General features: G+C 40.9%; 1 protein-coding gene across 3 annotated transcripts in view; it reads right to left on the bottom strand.

Moving 5' to 3' along the window:
* The window catches only part of RGL1 (ral guanine nucleotide dissociation stimulator like 1), a 410,246-nt gene extending 390,790 nt beyond the window's left edge, over window positions 1–19,456 (bottom strand). For all 3 annotated transcript variants that reach the window (XR_007775373.1, XR_007775376.1, XM_050961415.1), the window contains exon 1: window positions 19,192–19,456. The gene's annotated coding sequence lies outside the window, so the exon portion shown is untranslated. The remainder of the gene's footprint in view (window positions 1–19,191) is intronic.
* Window positions 19,457–19,466: the final 10 nt, after the last annotated feature.

The raw sequence follows: 19,466 nt of genomic DNA, 5'->3' as shown, positions 1-19,466 counted from the left end.
ACTAGAAAAGGCTGAGAACTGAGAGCAAAGAAACTCTCTCCTGTTGCTTGTTTCCTATAATGTTCAGGGAAACAGAACTTTATGTACATTTTTGGTAAATAAACAGGATTGTAGGAAAAAAAAACTTGACTCCATCATCAATTTTTCCACATACCAGAGACAATCTGCAAGACTCTGATTATTGGCTAAGCACTCGGGTCAAAAGAAGTAATAACAGTGAGTACAATACAAGCGGGAAAGTGGTCTGCTGGTTAGGGCTGAGGATTGGAAATCAGGACTTTGCCACTGACCTACTGTGTGACTCTGAGAAAGTCACATAACCTTCCTGTGCCTAAATGTATCCATTATTAAAGGGTGGGTAATACTTCCCTATTTCAGAGGGGTATTGTGAAGCTTACTTAAGGCCAGATCATAGTTCTTCATCTACTATCTCTGCTCTGCCTCCAAACCAACCAACCTAGCAGTGCCTTTTTAAAGATCCCCCTCAGGGCTGTTGTTGATTTGTGTTCAGACCCTATGCAGGAGGGAGTCTCCTTCTGTGCTCTCCATCCTTACGCACCCAGGAAGGACTAGGCACAATGTTCTTATTTATTATTTGTATTATGGCAGTGTCCAATGGGCACAATCAAGCTCAAAGCCCTTAGGGCTAGGCACTGTACAAACACATATGACAGCATGGACTCTGCCCCAAAGAGCTTACCCTTAATGCTTGTAGCTTACTCTGAAATACTAAGACAAATGATACAGTAGATACAAATTTATTATTATGAATTAGTAAACTAAACAGATTTTTTTTCTTCCAAGCAAATGAATTATGCTCCATATAGAACACCACTACAGCTATTACAATTCAAATCATGTGCTGGGTGGGCAACCTGATTTGTCTATGACTCAGCGCATGATGCCTGATCCATAACAGAATACAGCTGCACACTTGCAATAAATTTAAAAGCTGATTTATATTTACTATCTATTCGTGTTTATGAACATGGCTCATTTTTATGTATTTTCAGTTTAATCTGTCATTTTGCTTAATCAGTTTAATTCTACTTGGCAGTGTTTCACTGTACCACAAAGATAGAGATTCCATGTGCAATTTTGTCTGCCAGACCCACATGAAGGAAAAGGCCCCTCCTCAAAGGCTGCAGGGTAGGATGAGGAGAAAAACTGTCAAGAGCTGGTATGGTGGATTATGGGAAAAGGCCCTTCATCAAAGACCTGCTGATGTGGATGGAGGGAAAGAAAGAGGAGAAAAACACATGCAAAATTTAAAAAATGGTCTTATCCTGAAATCCAGGTGCAAGCAGAATAGGAGCTGAAATGATGTGTCATAGTTACAGTGATACAGAGCAGGAATATCCTCTGTCCTGTGCACTGAAAGTGACATACCATCCCTGTGCAGACTAAAAAACTCGAGAGGTAGCAAAATATTCCATCCGGTGCATTCCAGACTGGTACCAAAATGGATATGCTGCATTTCACAGATTGAGCTATCAAGCACTTGTAAATAAAAAGGAAGCTAAAAGGGGCCAATTAGACGGCAGCCACATCTGTCAAAACTTTAACCCTTAACCTTAGGAAAACAATCTAGGATCAAACATAGACACACACAAGTCATTCCGCATTGCCTTTGAAAATGCTGTTATGGATTACCCAAGGTATTATGAAGAGCTGATGAGAAACCCAGACATAGTCCTGTTCAAGCATTTGAAATCTTAAAGAAAAAGAAGTACATTCCAGTTCTTTAAGCATTTAATATATCACAGCTAGACCTCTCTCTCATATTAAGAGAGGAACAGTCCTGGCTTCTTTGCAGACAGTCTGAGGTGTCTGTCTAGCAATGTTTTATCAAATGTGTTTCAGTTTTCCTTGACTGGAATTTGGTTTTACACTGTACTTTTCATGCTGAAGTGTATCAAAGCACCACGTACAGAACACTGAATTACATAGAGTTAAGCACTGTCTTTGTAGGCAAACCACAGCAGCACAAAGCACTCCCATAAACTCATGCAGTCTTGGACACCGCAGCTTGTTTTATTTTTACAATTAATAATACTCAGCACTTTTAAGACACTTTTTATTAGAAGATCGCAAAGCACTTCACAAACATCATTAGTGAATTAAGCTTCCTGACCCTCCTGAAAAGTAAGGAAGTATTTAAAAGATTTACTCATTGCCAGAGGATGCTATGAAGGCCAAAACTATATGAGGGTTCAAAAAACAATTAGATAAGCTCATGGAGGATGGGTCCATCAATGGCTACTAGCCAAGATGGTCAGGGATGCAACATCATGCTCTGGGTGTCTCTAAACCTCTGAATGCCAGATGTTGGGACTGGATGATAGGGGTGAGATCACTTAATTGCCTTCTTCTGTTCATTCCCTCTGAAGCATCTCACATCAGCCACTGCCAGAAGACAGGATACTGGGCTAGTTGGACCAGTGGTCTGACCCAGTATGGCCATTCTTATGTAGCTCTCTCAAGTACATGAAGATATCCAGCCAGGCTACTTGCACAGAGGGATCTGCCCCACATTCCCCATCCATTTTGTGAGGTACAGCTTTAGCAGGCTGTGCTGCATATGTGAGAATATGTGAGAATTATGAATATAAATCACCATGCACTGCATTGTAAACAAGCCCCCAGAAGCCTGCAGTACAATTGTCTGGAAGGAATCAGGTTGTGGATTTTGTACACAAATAGCTGAAAACATGTAAATACAATAAACAGCGGTAAGCAACACAGTGATTAATACAAGACTCACAAAAGCGTATAAAGTGGGAAAATAAATCTTTTCACCTCTGTGGTCTGAGCACATTCAAAGCCAGAGCTTCAGCAAGCAGGATTAGTGAGCTTTGATCAAGGCTTAGATACCTATATGAATAAGACTCATATCTGCAGTACACGACCTAAGATGAAAATTATATGAGCTATCAGAGCTCCTGCTGCAGGGCAGAACCTGATCAGCTGACAGGATAGTACTGCACAATACAGTGAATTATGAAAGGCTATAGGAGTCTTTGAAGCATCTGAAACTGGTCACTGTTGCATGACACTGCTCAGAGTGGTATAAAGGGGCCTTAGTATAAATGAGAATCAGGCCTGACGTATACCTAGCTCAGAGTGGTGTTGTGCAGTATAACTCATTAATGTGTGTAAAACACATTGGGATCCTTGGATGAAAGGTGCTTAGCTGTATGGAGGATCATTACTCTTGAAGAATTTTTTATTTTCAACACATCTAGAAATGGGGAAACTGATTCAGAAGTAAGATACCTCTTACTCCAATGTTTGGGCAGAAATACCAAAACACCAAAAGAGAGGCTGTTCTTGTGGTACTTTTATCACAACCAGAAACAGAGCCAAGAAGTCTGATTTGAACAAATAACTTTGGTGTTTATTTGATCTGCATCTGAACTCTGAATCTTGTGAGGTCAACCCACCAACACTAAGCATGACACCAAGCTGAAAGCACAGGAAGTGACAGATCTGGCAAAGAAACGACATATGTAATTAAATGAGGTTATGCAATTTCCACCATGTAACACTGGCAAAGGATAGGAATTTAAAGATGAAATCCATTATTCCGTTGATGTAATTTAAGCTATTGTTCCACAGGAACCAGAATAAATATTTTTTTATTTGTGTTTATGTTTTCACAGTCTTTTTTGCCTCAGCCGTCTCACTGGATTGTCACCAGCAAGGAATAATATTAGGAGAAGCCGAGGTCTCTTGTTATTTCAGATCCACAAATGTCTCTGTGAATCTTTTTTTAAAAGCCATGATGAATATTAACACAAATACTAGAACTGCCACTTGCTAGAAATAGGATATTCAGTCGATTTCTTGTTTAAATTTACTGCACATCAAAGTAATGAATACAAGTCAGCTTGTGCACATAACCCTCAAGTAGCCCATATAGCAGTCTTCAGTGCAATAGGCAAAAATACAATCCAGCTGCTAAAAGGGCAGATGGCCACTTCACACCACCCATGTTAAGGGCATCACTATCAGATTAAGATCATGAGATAACCAAAGATAACACTTAACCTTTTGCTAAACTGAAAGAAAACAGCCATGTTTTGAAATCGTGTCTTCCTGGCAGTTCTCCAAACATGCTTTATTTTCACTGACTAAAATAACACCAACCAACAATAGAAACTAGATGTTAAAAATAAATAAATAAATAAAAATCTCACCCTCTATTATAGATTCAGCAAAAATCCTGAAGGTTTATTACTTTCTACCGAACACTCATCTTTGTATACTGCAATAATGCAAGCCTGTTAAATAAGGAAACGTTACCTCTCTGTCTTATTCACTCTCCTTCCAGTTCCTTAATCAGCAGATTAGACATAGGCCTGTATTGAAACATCAAATCTACCCCTCACTGAGCCTTGCAAAAATTTGGACTGGGTAGCTTTTGCTTCCTATTAGTTTTGAGTCCATAACAGGATTTTCTCTCTCCTTCCCTAAACACCAAGTTTCTCGAACAGCATCTTCTGACAAACTGTATCAAAAGCATTTTTAAATGTCTAAATAATTCTAGCTCCTGGTTCTCCAGTACCCACTCTCATAAATAATTACAAGAAGTTAGAGAGGCGGAGAGTGGATCAGTTGAGGTACTCAAGCTCATAGCCGGCATGTTTAAACATCTCTGGGGGCTTGCTAACAGGTGTTCTCCGAGAGGAGGCCCTGGCTCTGGTATCTCCTTTCTCCTTGGCACAACACTGACAGAGTGTGTTGATGCAACGGGGGCTTATCTGTTTATTCAGGCTCTCTCTGTGGGGTTAGTTTGGGGTTTGTTTGTTGTTGGTTTTTTTGGTAGGTGGGGCTGTCCTTTTGTTTGCACTAGCTAATGTTGGTTTGCCTGATTTATATTATTGATGATTTCGAGTTTGATTTCATTGATTTAAAAAGAACTGTCCTGATTTACACCAATGTGAGACAAGAATTATACCTAATATTCTTGAATTGTTTTTGTAAATATTCATAGAGGTTATTCATAAGTACATATAAAGGGACAATAAAAATAAACATTCTTGCTTGCCATGATACTCAGGCAGGCTTTTGGTAACTCTTGGCCAAGCCTTGGGTTGCTGTAAATTGGTATGGCTCTATTGAGGCCAAATCTACACTACAGAATTAAGGTGATCTAACTTATGACGGCATACAGCAGCCACAGTAAGTACATTACTTGTGGCATGTCTACACTTTGCTCCTTGCATCGGTGGTGCACATCCTCACCGGAAGCGCTGGTATCGATTGTGCAGTCAGTGTAGGGCATTATAAAACAGCTCCTGACAGTTCATAACAGTCTACGTACACAATGCAATGTCTATGCTGGCACTTCATTGACCTTGACTCTACGCAGCTCATGGAGGTGGAATTATGAAGTTGGCACAGGGAGGCAGTTACAGTGGAGAGAGTGAAATTTAAGTGTAGACACTTACACAGGTAGACTGATGTAAGCTGCCTTGCATCAACCTCACTCTGTAGTGTAGGCCACACCTGAGCTTCAGTGGAGCTACACTGACTCACACCAGCTAGGGGTGTGACCCCAGATCTTTAATTATTTTATTAATTACTTCTTCTAGTACTGAGATATAGCTCATTGGTTTGCAAGCCCAATTATCACTCTAATGTTTCCACTCCCTTTTTAAATAGAAGAGTGGTACAATGGTGGCAGCTCTCCAGCACAGTAACTATTTTTAATGATAAAATATAGGTTTTTGTTAGTTCTCAGTTTCTTTGCTATTTAGTTGTTTCACATGAATGGCAGCCAATTGACATGAATAGCAGCTTTTTTAAAATCATTGATTTTAATGGGAATAGGATCCAGACAGATATTATTGTGGTCCCTGCCCCAAATAAATTAATATATTCCCCAGGTCTCTACACCGTCTGTCTCTGAACATATGCATGGTAGGGGCACTGGGTTACCATAGGCTGAGAGGGAAATCTGACTTAAAGAAGTCAGTTTCAGCTAAACTGAACAATGATAATTTATATAAGTTAGGAGGAGCTTCTCAGCCTGTGACTTAAGCAATCACCTTATTGAGAGGGAGCTGAGGGGAGTAAAGGAGACATCTTACCTTTTTATGACCAAATTAAAAGCAACAAAACAGCAAACAAACACTCTTAACCCAAAACAAAATCTGGTCTGTTCCATCATGTCTCCTTAGGGAGGGTCACAACTCATTTAAACTTCCTAATGATATCTCTATTGCCCATTATTTGAGCAACCAGGTCCTCCTGCAGCATACAGAAATTCACAGCTTTGTTCATCTTATAAACTACTGCTCATATAGGACAATTTCTGCCTTTTCATTTTACTAGTCTTTCAAAGCTGGAATACATGTTATCTTCCATTTTCTCAGGTTTAATCTTTTTGCACAGCCAGAGGCAATTGCCATCTATTTGTAAAAACAAACAAAAAATATCTTTGTTCATTTTTTTTCCAGTATTGAACAGAAATCATGTGGCAAAAATAGTTTCAGCGCAGCCAATAATTGAATGTATTTATTGGTTTCTATAATGTGCTCAATTATAATTTCAGAGCACATGTACAGAACTCTAAAAACGCAGGGCCAGAGTCTGATATCAGGTCAAACACAGAGTAACTCCAGCAGGTGACCTACTCTGTATTTTCCCTGCAGTGGCCAAGATGAGAACATGGCCCCAGAATTTATACAAAAATGAACAAATCACTAACCAAATTACCAGCACCACACTCAAGCAAAATCCAGAGTAAGAAGAAGAGTCTTGTGCAGTTCAATTTAGGATTCCATATTGTTTCTAGAGCATTTATTATACTTGGCCAGAAATAGGACACTGACAAATAATTCATCAGTTTAGCACTTGGACTCCCATGCCACTAGCATACATCATTGTTCAGCAATCCCCATTTAAATAACTGTGCACAAGTTCAGTAAATTCTTTGTACAGCTTTCAATTGCTGTTGCTTCATTTTAGATATCATTAGCTGAATATATAGTACAAGACAGCTTTATTTGTAAGGTAAAAATAAAAAATATGTATCCATAGTTCTGATCTTTCCCAACCACGGATGTGATATGTAGGGCTGGCGCAGAAACAAAAATTGACATTTGCCAAAAAAAAGAGAGGTTTCAGCATTTGCTTTCATTCTGCATCAGAACAAAAACTAGACCTTTCAAAAATTTAAAGTAGAGAAATATTCACCTCAGAATAGCTAATATGCCATTGGCGAGACTAACCTAGGATGTGGGAGATGCAGATCAGCACCAGATGAGCACTCTAGCCACCCAGCTATTGGCTATTCTGGGGGATAGGGGTCTCTCTAAATGCTATCCAGAACCTGAGAAGCCTTCCCGACAATTTTTTTGTTGAAACTATTAAGTTTCCACAAAAAGTTTCAGATTTGACAAATCAGCATTTTCTGATAAAGTGTTTCATTGAAAAATTCCCAACCAGCTCTAATGACATCACTTATGGACACTGTTCTCAATAAAGAGAAAGCAGAACCTCCTAAATTAATACACACATATGGATTGATGAGGCTAAGCAACACTTTGGTGGAACCGATTCTGATCACATTCTTCATTTACACCAGAGTAACTCCACTGACTTTAATAGAGTTATTTTTTATTTATACTGGTATGAATAAGAAGAATCAGGCTCAGTATCTTTAGTGATGTGAAGCAAACTACTCTCCCTCTACTGGCAAGCTGATGTCAACAGGGGCTAGATCCTCAACCCAAAACAATTAAAAAGAAATGTGTGTGTGCGCGTGTATATGCAACAGTCCCAGATATAAACTGTGCACATCGATATCACAGACGGGAAGATAAGCCTATCTGTGTAACAGCAGATCATCCAGCCTCACCTCCATTACACTAGCACAACACAGGGAACCATGCTGGAGTTGATAGCGTGAGAGTGGCAACACACCACCCACCAGTGTGGGAAAAGAAAAATGTTGGCAAATCCCTAACAGTACAGAAATATCATGGGTACTTTAATGTTCATATAGCATGGAGAGGGCTGAGGTTTTTAAGATCTGGGTGGTTTGTAATGGGAGTCTCAGATTATTTGGTGCTTTTGTTTGAGTCCCAGATGGTGGAATCAGGTTACTACATAAGAAGCTCAGCTGTCCTTTAAAAAACAAAAACAAAAAAAAACCCCAAAAGATAATTTTCTAGCCCTTGTGACTAAAGGGAAAAGCATGAAAATGTGAGATCTAAACATTCCAACACCAGAAGGGAAAGAAACCACTCCCTTTCCTCCCCGTTTATTTTTTTAAATTTCATGATTTTTTTAGTGCTTGACTTGTGATTCTTGAATGCTTGGGTTTGGTAATACTGACTGAGCAAAATGCACAGAACTAAATTTATTTATGTTGAGAGGATGCAGAATCCTAAAATCTGAACTTGTAATTCAGGGTATCTGGCCTCTGGCTTCCATTTACACATTTTCAACCATACACATATTGAACCAAATTTATCTCTAAGGTAAACCAGGTACGAATTTGTCTAGCTTTCTACAATATTTATTACTGTTCTGAGAGGTCTGTTCTCATCCCACATACAATACACAAACTAGCTTTAGCAGGCATTACTACTTTGGTCTCCAATCCTGCAAAGACCTACACATGTACTTAACTTTATGCACAAGTCCCAATGACATCAATGGGAATACTCTCATTTGTTCTTTCGTAGGACCAGAGCCTTGATCAGAATTTTTATGAACAAATAAAATGTGCCTTAGAAATAGTGATTTCTTCACTACACTGACCTACGCTCTCTCTTCAGGCTCCCATTTCTCACTGAGCCTTCATAGGTGATCTTTGGTTCAATTACATATATGCTGTCTTTTTCAAGCCCAAAGGCTACAGGGCTATCGCAGATATGTCTGTACTCTCCCTCAGGGTGACAAAACACTGGGTGGAGGGAATAGCCTGGTTCTTTAAGAGGAAAAAAAATTAGTGCAATTTGCAAAGATGGCAACATGTCCTGATGATTTTAAAACTATGTTAAAAAGCTAGTTACGGAGATTATCCCATAATAGCTAAATTACTTGGAGGCTAAGTGGTGCACTGTACCAGTTTTTCATTCTGCGCATCTGATTTGCAAATCCTAGCGTAATTCATCACTGAAAATGTATTAAGTATCTTCACCCCAGTCTCCACTATCAATTTCATAAAAATCACCAGACAGTTCAGTATCATTAGCACAGTCTGCTCAAAGGAAGGCCAGCACTGAAATATTTGGTGCAATGTAGATGAGGATTAAGCAGCTTTTGTGTTCCTGGTTAAAGGCAAAGCAGTTTCCTATTTTTGCATGCACTGAATTCACAAACCCTGCACCCTGGCTTTCACTTTTCTCCAGCCCCCAATAATATTTTCATCAACTGTCTATTGCTGCTGCTGCTGCTGCTATAAATACCAAAATAGATGCCAGGTCATCTTCCCTTTATTACAGTCTCCACTGTTCACCACACTATTGGGATCAAGGGGCCTGATTCTAATTTCACTTATTCCAGTGTACATTGGGAGTAACTCCACTGAAGTCAGTGAAGTTACACTTGTGTAAAAACAGTGAGACACAAACATTAGGACAAATGGGAATTGAGGGCACTTTGCAGGATCCAGCCCCAAGTCTCCAAATGAAACTAAAGCATTAAATCAAAAACAGCTTTGGATCACATCCTGCTATTCCCCCCTCCCCACCTCTTATATTTAAAGTCTTAAGATAGAACAGAAACATTAAGTTTCTGATTGTTTAAAGACCACATGACCCTTCTGTACTTTGAACTCAGCTAAACTTATTACTGAATGAAGTCATGTGTAAAATGCTTTCCAATAGAGATTATTTTGAACCAGGCAGTACTAAGAAATGCTACAGAATTTCAACTCTCAGAGGTTCAGCAGCAAAAAAAAAAAAAGGGGGGGGTGTCATTCTTGTACAAAGTGCGTTACTTAGAGGGGGAATACTAGATCCCCCTTATGTAAACATAAGTATATTTGTACTAGAGAAAGCAATCTTTGGCTTTTTAATTTGGCTAATAAATGGAGAAAAAACTCACTATCACACTTCTAGAACTATATCTGTACTTGGAATAAACTTTTGCCTAGTGTCACATAAACCTTTAATCTGTGTATTTCCTTTGATGCAAAAGAAATCTGGATAAATCATGTTATTTTAAATAAATAAAACCAACATCAGTAATTGCACTCAAAATTGGCAAACTTGGGATAGATTGAGGTGTAAGGAGAGTCACAGATTCTGAAGAGGTACATGATTGCATCTAGTATTTGGAGAAGATGTAAAAGTGAGGTCCTGACCAGTTGGTATATTTCCCTCAAGAACAAATGGCCTATGTCCTGGCCAAATTCCAACTTGAGTAATTATATGCTGATCACTTAAATTCACCCTGTAATTTAACTGAATACAATAATCCTTTTCACTTCTTTCCATAAAGAGTTGTATAGTGCTATTGTGCACTGTTAAATGGCAACTGCTCTCTGCCCTAGAGATGGCTGCATTTCATGGGTAGATGAAGGGATTCCTATATATAGAGAATATATGTTTGTGTTGTGGTTTAAGATTTTACTGGAATGCGTTTGGAATGCCTAGAGAATGCCATGCCTATCACTGTATTATGTCAGGATGATGCTTTTATGCAATGTGACCATATTCCATACAAAAAGAGTTTTTTAGAGACACTTGGCAGATTTCTCTCCCCCCACTCCCTCCCCCAAAAAATTGAAGACCCACTCTCCACTCTGTTGCAGCCCAAAAATCCTGTGTTCCTCCTGCAGATGAAAAACTCCCCCATTGACCAATATAGAGTTAAGTCCATAAGGAAAGCAGGTAAGTAGAAGAGAGGGGCTGGAAGAGCTCTTGGCTGGACACAGGGGCAGCCAGACACAACAAAAGAAGACTTCCGAGGGTCCTTATTGTTCCCTAAGCCTGTGCACTGGTTAATTTTTATGAACAAACAGAATTAAGGATAATAAATAAAATATTTATTCTCCTACAGCATAATTTAAGGAACTCAGAGCACTTTACAGATATTAATTTGTTGGCTCACAACCCCATGCCTCTGCAAGGTGCCATATACAACTACTATAGCCCTTTTCTTCAGAAGGAGAAAAGACACAGAACTATAGGACCAAACCCTGGGCCCGTAGTTGGGCAAAATTCCCATTGGAATCAACAGCATTTTTTCCTGAGTAAGGATTGTAAAATTTGGCTTTAAGGCTAACAAAAATGATGACTGATTTGGGGTGCTTCAATTAAGTGTCCAATTTGATACACGCTGAGTCTGACTTTCACAAGTGCTGAGCATCCACAGCACCCATTAACTTCAACTAGAGTTCTGAGTGCTCAGCAAAAAAAAAAAAAAAAAAATCAGATTCAGTGTTTCAACTTAGGCTCCCAGAATCAGAAGCCACTGTCCCTGTAAGCAATCCAGCCCAGTGGCACAATCAGAGGGGCAATGCTGGGAATAGTGCCTGTGACGAAGTGGGAATGTTCTTAATGTTTTCTCTGAGTGCTGTGTGGATGCCTCAGTTTCCTCAATGCATTTCTCGAGTGTCTAGGGCAGGGGTCGGCAACCTTTCAGAAGCAGTGCGCTGAGTCTTCATTTGTTCACTCTAATTTAAGGTTTCACGTGTCAGTAATACATTTTAATGTTTTTAGAAAGTCTCTCTAAGTCTATAAACTATTGTTGTATGCAAAGTAAACAAGTTTTTTAAAATGTTTAAGAAGCTTCATTTAAAATAAAATTAAAATGCAGATCTTATCAGAGTGGTTCTTAACCTGGGGTGCATGCACCCCCTGGGGCAGGGCCGGTGCAAGGCTATTTTGTGCCCTAGGTGAAACTTCTACCTTGCCTTCACCCCTTCAGATCAGTTCATTGAGGGGCAAATCCCAATGAGCCTTTATAGACCCCACGGGCCAGCCATGCCCAGGGGCTGCTCCGCAGACCAGGTCCCCCCCTCTCCACCCCCTGAAATCCCCTGGAGGGTACACAGCCCCCCCGCAAGTCCTCCCCTCCCCACCCAGGTGGCCCCTGCCCTGAGTCCACTCAATGGGTTTGCTGGGCTTGGGCTGCTGCAGCAGCTTGGCGGGGAGGAGCCGCCTTCCGGAGGCACCGGAGAGCCAGAGCGTCCCGCTTGCGACAGCAGCGAGCCCATGGAGGAGCCGGTGCGGTGCAGGGGGGCAGCAGCCCTGCAAAGGCGACAGCGCCGCTAGCAGGGAGCAGCTGCGCCCCCCCCACCCCTCTCTGCTCCTTGTCCCGATTGCCCTCTCCTAAGACCCCCCCCACCCTAACTGCCCCCCTATGAACCTACCTCTTACCTGTCCCCTGACTGTCCCACCCTTATCCACACCTCTGCCCCCAGACAGACAAGTGTCATAGGTTGCCGACCCCTGGTCTAGGGGTATGTGATTGCTGCAGAGCCCTAGGGGGTCACTGTGATGCTGTCTGCACAGAGAATGGCTGACACCCTGTCTCCTGGCAACTGATGGCCTGGGCCCCTCCTCTGCAAAGGCGCCAGCTGAAGGTGTTGGAGAACAAAGATATCAGGTGGCCTCCTGGACCGGGAAAGTGGAGGCTTTGGCCTCCCTAGGACACCGTCCCCACCCCAAGATGGACCTAACTGAGGAAGTCCTGTTGCCTGTACCTACAAGACCTGTTTTGGACTGTGTTCCTGTCGTCTAAATAAACCTTCTGTTTTACTGGCTGGCTGAGAGTCATGGTGAATCGCAGGAAGCCGGGGGTGCAGGGCCTTGTCTCCCCAAAACTCATTGACAGTGCCCCTCTCCCCATTCTGTATTTTAACCACTAAACCATTTGCTAATGTTTATTAAGTGCTTTGAGGATGAGATGTGCTAGGTAAGTGCTCAGTGTTATTGACTACAGCTGTACACTTGACAAAAATTTCTTTTTGTGGAGAGTTCCATAAGGTCACCAGCTGCTTCCAGACCTGGACATTTAAGAAAGTTAAATAGAGTTTGTACAACTAAATTGGCATCTAGCCTTTTTTTTTTTTTTTTGACGACAATTTAAAAAACGAAGCACAGATGCTGACTTGTCCTCAGAACCTGCTGAGTGGTAAGTTTTGTTTCATTTTGCTTGAGGGTTTTTTGATTTTTTTTTTTGCCACCCTTCCTCTTTTGACCCACAGTCGTCTACTACGAGAATAGTGTATGTGGCAAATGAGAAGCAGAGCTCTGCTATATTCACTGATTCATTTGGATTCCGCTCCCCTGTCGGCTCTGTTCTTCTTACTTGGCAGGGGATTTAAATTGATGAGAATGCTGCAGCCTGAAGCACTACGGTGCAGGATCCTTGTCAATTTAAGCCCCTGCAGGCTCACAAGGACAGAGCTGGCAGGGAAGGAGAGGGCAGATGCATATATGCACTCAGGTCACATGCACACAGTCCCAATTAAACCCAGAGTCCTTGATGGTTTTCCCTGGCGCTCCCAGCTCCTCAGTTAGGATACTGCAGCACTAATCTGGGAGGCTGGAAGATTTGTTGTTGTTGTATCAGAGCTACATGAAGTTTTAGGGGAAGAGATCAACCTTAAGGTCTCTTTGGCAGCACCTTGTTAAATGTTATAGTAAAGTCACAAGGTGGGTGAGGTTATATCTTTTACTGGACTAATAAAAGATATTAATTCAGCTACCTTGTATTGCTAACATCCTGGGACCAATATGGTTGCAACAACACTGCATACACAAAATAAAGTTGACGTGGCTACAGCAACACTGCAAACACCACAGAATAAAGTTCAAACCATTTTTATGGCCAGTGAGTATAAAATACTCAACACCACTTGTGTGCTACGATGCCATCTTGTGGCCAGTCTCGCTGGTCATGGAAGGCAACAGTAACACACACCTTTCTCCAAATGCTTCATCTTTTTTCTGTTTGCTAGTATTGGCAAACTGCAGGAGGTCTAGACAGGTGCAGATAAGCCCCTCAACAGGTGTTTATTCACACTCTGGAGGATTTTTTCTTCCTCAGAACTACTCTTTTTTTATTATGAGTACTATTTAAGCACCAATGTGCTCATCAGCGTAGAAAACGGATACAGAGTCCTTGCCCTGATGAAATTACAGTGATCAAGACAGACACGTAGAAGACTGAACACAACAGGACACTCAGTGAATATTTTCAAGATCACAAGGACAGTGTTTGTGGGCTTCAAGAAGAGACTCTTTAGGAGGACCCTTAATTAGAAGCAGATGAGGACCTACTTCAAGAGATTGTTCCATGCACATAAAAAAGCTATGAATTTGGCACAAAGACAGGAGTGTGACAAGGAAACAAAAGTAGTAGTGAGGTTCCAGTCAGCAGAGCAAAGAGGATTTGCGGGAATGTAATAAGAGCCATGATGCAGGTGGAAGGAGGGAAGCCAAGCAGGGCCTTGAAAGCAATGATGGGAAATTTAAACTTGAATCAGTGGGAAAGGGGGAGCCCACTGGAGCTTTTTGAAAAGGAAGTGACTGGATCCAACTGACACAGGAAAATAATTAGCGAGAGCATCTTTTATGCCACATCTTACTTAATTTATGCAAAACTCCTATTGACTCCTATTTGGAGTTTTTTTAGAGTATGATTAGCATGATTTGGCCCACTGTATATCAGACTGCTTACACACTTATTAAAGATCCAATGATCATAAACCTAGGCAAGGACTTTAGCAAAGTCAAGATTGAAGCAGGGACTATTTTGCATTACGTGTATGTGCAATACCTAAAACAATGGCGCCTCTGTCAGATTGCCACTGCAGATGAATAATAAATAGTTACTTTGTATCAATATGCCAAATAAATATTTTGGTTTATTCTATCTGTGCATCTTTTATTCCCACCCCCACCCCAAAAAGCCACTTATACCAAAATGTCTGAAAAAAATTAAAGGAACTTAATAAAGGAAGAGGGAAAAGGAAATAGTGACAGGCAAAGGAAAGAAAGCTAAACCCAGCAGACTGTTTGAAATACAAACAATGAAAAAGTCTTGTTTGTGTCTGCGTATCCTAGCATCTGGCAAGTGCAAACATCAAAATGAAGTTGTCTTTAGAGTCTTCACCATGATTAGTAGGGTTGCCATGCCTCAAAGTTATATAACAAAACTACATGCTGGTCTTTGGGAGATGAGAAAAAACAACCAGTTGAACAAATGATCTTAACGCCTACCCCCTGAAGTTTGTAATATTTATTAGACTAAAATGGGAATCAACAACTGGACTCAGGAAAGCCTGTGAAGTGGACTACATATACATTGACTACTGTCCTGGTCTGGAGATGTATTGATGGTAATTATACCTTTTTTAAAATATCTGATTGTGCTCAGATTGCATACAGCAAATCTAGTGATCCAATTTCTGAAAAGTATGCAATGCTTTTATTATATACTTTGTACTTTTGTGGGAGGGGAGGTAGTAGCAGGAAGAGAGATTTTCTGATTAATTTATTTTAAACACAGAAGGCAGGCATGTAAAGACAAGGACAATCTTGAAACTTGTATTGCCAACTTGCCCTCTCGTCACTTGAAGCTGCAATCCACAAAGCTCTCTTTTGTACTTGTGCAATAGCTTATTCTTTAGAGGCAAATATGCATTTTAATGTTTGCAGTGTAAGAGCAAAGGAAATGGGAGGGATAAATTACGAGTTCTTTTTTCTTCTTTCAGGACTGTCAATTACAGAAATATGAGTGGGGAGATTTTCCAGTACAGTATGAACCCAGAAAGGGAAACTTTGTTCCAGGAATATCTGGCAAATCAAGGAACAGTAGTAAAGCCCTATTATTGGCAGACACTGAGCAAAAGTTGTCCCAAATGCCCCTATCATATACAAACAGGTGAAGAAGCAAGAGTCCCTTATATGGAATTTCATAAGGCCTTTGGATTCCCATATGGACTAATGAGTCCGCAAAACAAACACCTTATATTCTATGAACTGAGGAGCTTTTCTGGGACATTAGTCCAAAAGGGCCATGCAACCAACTGCATTAAGTATAACATCCACCCAGAGTCCATGTTATTTGAGATGGGCGGCTATCTGGATGCAGTTACACATGACTATGACAGCATCGGGTACATAATTCTTTATTCAAACTACTCTCCTTGTAATGAGGCTGAGCACTGCTGCATAAGCAAGATCTACAGTTTCTTGTCAAAGTACCCAGACATTACCCTTTGTATTTATTTCTCTCAGCTTTATCACACTGAGGATGATTTCCCCATGTCCATATGGAACTGCAAAGCTTTACAAAGCCTTGCCAGCTTGTGGCCTCACGTGACTTTGAACTCATTATGTGGTGGGGTCTGGCATTCCCTCCTTTACAATTTTGTGAGTGGTATGCCAGAAGCAACCCTTTATCATCCAATTTTACCTGCAAGAGCATTAGCTGACCAACAAAATTCACATAAAATTAACAACATAACAGGAATGAAACGTTATTTAATGAAAGCATCTCCCCAGGCAACATATGAAAATCTAAAACCTCAGCAGAATTTGCAGCAATACTACTTTGCTAACACACCGTCTCAGCAACCTTCACAAATGATGAATGGCAGATTGCCACCACTGATGAGTCACAGCCATTTGGTGCCTTTAACGAGCAAGTTTCTGCCTTTTGGGGGGCAACATTTATATCCCAAACCTAAAAATATTGTAAGGCATTTAAAGATGCCTAAGGAGTTATTTAATGATACCAATCATTCCCAAACCTTTTCCCATGGAAGACCTGTTCAGGTGGTAGAAATCACTGAACGACTTTTAAGTAGCAAGACCACAGATACCAAAGGGCAAAAAATAAAAAAGAAAAAGAAAAAAGAAAAAAAAACGTAAATCCATTTCTTATGAAAGTTAATACATAGAGGGACTAGATGGCTCAGAGAACTGTGATGTTGAGGATATGGATACTTTTACCTTTAGAACACTTGTTTAAATCCAATCTAGGCCAGTAATGATAAAAATTCAGTACCTGCCAATGACTTTTAGTGACTTACAATAAATGAAGTTGACAGTCTCAATCAGATTTTCACTGGAGAGGTATCCACAGCATATAAGATGTCAACGTAACTAGTATCCTTGTTGAAAGCCTCGGCATAAGGTAAGGATGAAATGGACAATATAGACCAAACACTGCCTGAATCCCAAAAGTGGTTCCTTCAGGTAAGGGTGGATATACATGGGGGAACACTATACTCCCACTACCTGTCCTGTGAATAAAAAAGCCTTTACCCTCCAAGGCTGCCACCTCTCATCAGCCAGAAGTTCATGTAATATGATTTTTAAATTAGATTTTAAAAAATATAAAAGGATTAGAAATATATAAAAAATAAAACTGAGGGAACACCAAAGAGATCTCTTTCATATAAAGTTTTAAAAGGTGGTGCTGATAGAATATAGAGTATGAAGAGTGAGTTGTTTTATAGATCAGTGCTTTCACTGTTGTAATACAATATATTTGTTATTAATATTTAAAGTGTTTTAATTGCAGCGTTCTATAGTAAAGCTGGTAACTTCTGATCTGTAGCAAAAGTGGCTTTGAGTGTTTACAGAAACCTTAATCAAAAATACACCAATTAATTCTGTAAAAATCAATCTTTTTTATTTTTGTGACCCCAGCATTAAGAATCTAATTGTTAGTCCTTACCATACATAACTTCTCTGTAGGGGTTCAAATAATACTCAACCTCTCACATGTCCATGTAACACAGCAACACAAATTCTGCATCCAAGAGGTGCAAAGTCCCCACTCTGACACTTGATCTTGCAAGGTGCTGCGTGATTTCACTTCAGGAGGACAACTCACTTGCATGAATCTTTGCAGGGTTAGGGGTCATAGTATGAGAACTCCCTACTTCTACATCTTAACAACACGCAATCACTTGGGGCCCTCTTTAATCCCGATTGAGTTTTTCCATTGTCTTCAGTTGGAGATGGACTGGAATTTTAAAGTGAACTTCTTAATGTATATACAATTATTTGAAAAATGAACAAATTTATTTAAGGGAATGCATGATAAAAATCTTACTTTAAAAGAATATCTGTTTATGTTTATGTCAGACTATTAAAACAGGGGGGTTAAATGTACTTTTTACTATTTCTGTATTATTTTCTGTATTTCACTCAGCTTGCACAGTAAAAGTTGGCTGGTCAATTTCACTTTCTCCTTGTTATGTATTAGCACAAGGCTTTTGAGGTTGGGTTCCCAGCACCACAAGACTAAGTTTAATGTCCTAAATTATTTTTTTATTATTATTAGGAAAGCATTATGATTCATATTAGATTCTGTAAAGTTCTTTTTTGTAAATCCCAGATTTTGAACTCAAACTACTTATCAATGTCCATTTAACATACAATACTAATATAATGTATACCTCAAATCTCATTTCAACATATATTAAAGACAACTGATTAAAATATTTATATCAATATAAAGGAAGGGATTACTGTTTGGAGTGAAGAGGAGGAACTGGGAGTCAAGTTTTTGGGGTTTTGGCCTCAACTCTGCCACTGATTCATCATATGACTATGAGTAGCTCTCTTAGCCCAAATTCTTGTAATTATCTCAATTTTTTAAGAGCCTGATTTTGGACACTTTGGGCCAGATGTCCAGCAACACCGAGCATACCTGCTCAAAGAGGAGACAAGTGAAATTGAAAACCTGCCCACCTAGAAACTGCAGCAGCCAAAAATCAAGGGGCACTGGTGAAAGTTTGGGCGCTTCTGTGCCTCAGTTTCCCCATCTACAAAGTAGGGCTCTGAGCGCTAACCCTTCTCGCGGGGAGCTAGGTGGAGTGAATGAATTAGCAGCAAGAAGCACTCAGGGGCGTCCCACTGGAAAGCGCTAGAGAAGCACTGCGGGAGGGGAGGCAGAAAGGCCGTGGGGGCAGTGACCTCCTTCCTGCAGTAGCCCCTGAGGACAGACGGGGGCGGGCCACACCGGGCTGCTGGAGATAAGCCGCACCCAGTACACCGGTGCGTACCCGGGGCTCACACCCACCCAGCAGGCAGAGCCTCAGCCTAACCCGGCGTGGCTGGATCGGGACCGCCGCGCCGCACCGCGCCGCTCGCCCCCATACAGCGCCCGTTAGCTGCAGGGGACCGCTCCTATGGTGACGGCCCTCCTCACCCGGGAGAACACGTGACCACCCCCTGCCGACCAATCGCAACAGCTCACCTGCTCCTCCCCGGACCCTGCCTTCCTCCGCCCACTTGAGGGTTGCCTTCTCTACGGCTGCGCGCAAGGCCTGCCGGATGCCGCAGGAGAAAGAGGAAGTCTGTTCAGAACACATGCGCACTAGAGGAGGGAGTGCGGAATTTAAAACACGCATGCGTAAAAAGATACTCGCAGTTGTGTTGCGCATGCTCCCACCCACGAACGGCAAGCGCGCATGGCTATTACGTAGGAAGAGATGATCGATCGAGCGCGATCTTTCCTGCGCGTGAGTGGAA

This window comes from Gopherus flavomarginatus, chromosome 7, assembly GCF_025201925.1.
Source record: "Gopherus flavomarginatus isolate rGopFla2 chromosome 7, rGopFla2.mat.asm, whole genome shotgun sequence".
Lineage (NCBI taxonomy): Eukaryota > Metazoa > Chordata > Testudines > Testudinidae > Gopherus > Gopherus flavomarginatus.
The sequence above is the reverse complement of the archived record's forward strand: the minus strand, read 5'-3'. Positions and strand labels throughout refer to the sequence as shown.